Genomic DNA, 3,347 nt, shown 5'->3' with positions numbered 1-3,347 from the left:
TTGTCATAAATACATCTAAACTATAGACTTTAAAAAATATCACCCCAGAAAGGTAGTCCATTGAAGGGGATGCATTTTTCAAATGTAGGGCCCTGTTGTTGTGGACTAGGTTTTTGCAAGGCTAGAGAAATAAATGAGGTTTAAGTTTGATTGTACCTTGAATACTGCTTTGCTTTTTTTTTTCTTTTTAATTTTTTTAAGGAAGATTAGCCCTGAGCTAATATCTATTGCCAGTCCTCCTCTTTGTGCTGAGGAAGATTGGCCCTGAGCTAACATTTGTACCCATCTTCTGCTACTTTATATGTGGGACGCCTGCCACAGCATGGCTTGACAAGCAGTCTGTAGATCCACGTGTGGGATCTGAACCTGCAAACCCTGGGCCGCCAAAGCGGAGAGTGCTACACCACTGGGCTGGCCCCATGAATACTACTTTTCTAAATGCAGACCTTAATAATGTACTGTCTAAGGAAGGCACCCAAGTCAATAGAAAAATTATACACAAATATACCTCCATGTATTTAATAACATTTAAATATTAATTATGATACAACAGATGTGTTCAGCAGCAAATGTTCCATGCTTTCCTCCTGGCTGCTAGGCATCCTGGTAGTTCCTAGGGACACAAAGCAAATGACGTGATCATTGTCTTCTAGAAGATTCAGCAGGGAAGTTCAGCCCTACACCTGGGAAAGTAGCAATGCAACCCAGGTGCCAAATGCTCAGGATAGCATGGGAGAGTGCACCAGCCTGGGGCAACTCCAGGTTCCCGAACTATGCCGCTCACTCACTGATGGTGGGATTTGGCGCTCAGCCTCACCCATCTAACCTCTGGGGCTCTGCATTATGATCAGTTAGAAAAATGGGGATGGATTCAGCCTGCCCTCCCTCACAATGACGTCTATGAGGATTACATGAGACCCATGAAAACTGCACACACTGGGTAAGGTACAACACCAGTGTTGTGCTGTTGTGGGGGTTCCAGGGAGACAGTGCACTATTGTGGTGCTATGGGGGCAGAGGTATTCTCACAGACAATTGGGATTTAAGCTGCATCTTTAAGGAAGGTGAGGACAGAGGGGTCTGAAGAGTATTCCGGGCATGGAAAACAAGGGCTTCAAAGCAGGACGGGCAAAGATGCATTTGCAAGACGGAGAGTATGCATAATTAATCTTCCTTTAGACTTAATGTTTATCGTCATAGATGCTGTGAGTGTATATGGAGGGAAAGGAGAGCTAACATTACATATACATTTTCTAACGCAGTTTTGCCTCAGAGCATTAAAAATGATCATCGGAAAGTGGCACACTGGAAGTTTGTCATGTGTTAATTGCCTTATGCCTATATGTGCAGATGGAGCCACCACCCACACCTTTGCTTTCCATTACAGTCATGCGCCACATAACGACGTTTCGGTCAACGATGGAAAAGGTTAGTGCCATAGAGCCTAGGTGTGTAGGAGGCTATACCATCTAGTTTTGAGTAAGTACACCCTATGGTGTTCACACAACGACATAATCACCTAACAACATGTCTCTCAAAACATGTCCCCATCGTTAAGCGACACATGACTGTATTGTGTTAAGTCCGACTTTCAACAGGAAGCCCTCTGTCTTAGTCCATCCCCCTCCGGTCATTTTAACACTTTTGTGTTCTTTGCTTTTCTTACTTTTCCCATGGACATATTGTGTGCCCTGAGTTGGATTATAAATCCCTGGGAGTTGGAAAGAGTTTCCAATCATATCACCTCATGGAGCCTGGCAGAGTGGTGGGCTCCGTGTTGGTGCCATAGTGTGATGCTGACAGACTGTTCTTCCCGCTCAATGTTAACCTGGTCCCTAATTCTGACAGTCAAATCCACCTGCAGTTCTATTGGTAGGTTTCAAGGAATCGTTCACAAACTAACACACTTGCCTTTGGGTAGGGAGAAAGCCAAATGTATTTTTAAGACATCTGGAATACCTATAGTTTTGTGCTAGGGTACCATTCCACAGTCGTTAATGTAAAGATGCCATGATATTACTATATTTTATGTTTGATTTGAAATGGTTAAATAACAAATTTGATTCTGAACCCAAAATACAAGTCTAAGTGTGTTACTCCCCTCTTTAAATCCTTTCAATGGTCAAAATTAGGTAAATCAGATCCAACTCTTTACTAGGGCTTGTAAGTTCTGTCCTGGCCTGGTCCCCACCTTTATCTCTCTACCCTTATATCCCATCACTGGGAGTGCCCCAGCCTGAATCTTTCCTCAGGCTCCCCATAGCCTCCAGATCATTCAAATCCTAGTATAGAGAACTGGAACAGTCTTTGCTCCTCCCATCACCCATCAGAGCAGCATTCACTATTTCATCTTTAGGTTTCACTGACCCAAATTGTAAGAAGTTTGCCCAGCTTGCAGAGTCTGGAGAAGGGTCCCCTCCTTCGGTAGGTCCCCTTAGCCTTGGCACTTACTGCTCAGAGTTGGGGACTATTTCTTGTCACAGCCTAGGTTCCCTGGGATGCAGACTCTGAGAGGAAGATTTGGACAGGAGGAAATGCTCTTGGGATGCCCATGGGGACAGAACCAGGCCTGGCCTGGGAGAGATTGGGTCTCATCAGTACTCTTCAGCTAAAGACCACCAGCAACCACCTAGAGTTACACATGTTGAATCTGTGACTCTTCGCAGCAGGAGGACGCACTCCGTGAAGAACCGTGGGCCTCTCAATAAAAGAGTGTCAGAAAGAACCTCGTACAGGATTTGGGCTTCGGAGAGGTGAATGGGAGAAGATCTAAGGTTCGCTCTAGCCTGGATGCTGCCAATCCAACGTAGAAAAAGAAAGTGGAAGCCCTTCTATGATGGGGTGTCTCAGTCCTATCCCTAGGAAGGACAGACTAGAATGAGGATGAAGTTGTAATTGGTAAAGAAATAGCAGTCACCCATTCTAGCCAAGAAGGAGTGGAGAGAGAATTTGGTGTTTTTTTTAAGTGGCACAGCAGCCTTCTTTCTGAGCTTAAATGAAACGATGGAGAGGCCTTGCTTTTTCCCATGGTATCATGGTCTCAGAGAAGCCCCCTTCGAGGTGGTGGTCTGTGAAATCATTTACGTCCAATAGGAGGATAACATGGCCTAGCTGTGCGTTCTGGGCCAGCTCCTCATAGTCAGGGGCTGATCTCTTCTTCTGTCACAGTTGTGATGAGTTCATCAAAGCCCTCAGCTGACCCCCAGAGGAGGCTGTGAATCTGGGAGAGTGGTCTCCCTATGGGGCAAGGGAGTCAGGCCTTTCTATTCCCACATCTGTCCGTCATTGGGTGCAGACTGGCCCTGGGAAGGCAGGGCATCCTAGACAAGGTGGTTCTTTTCATCCCC

The sequence above is a fragment of the Equus caballus genome, chromosome 27 (assembly GCF_041296265.1).
Source record: "Equus caballus isolate H_3958 breed thoroughbred chromosome 27, TB-T2T, whole genome shotgun sequence".
Taxonomy (NCBI): domain Eukaryota; kingdom Metazoa; phylum Chordata; class Mammalia; order Perissodactyla; family Equidae; genus Equus; species Equus caballus.
Note: the sequence above shows the minus strand (reverse complement) of the source record.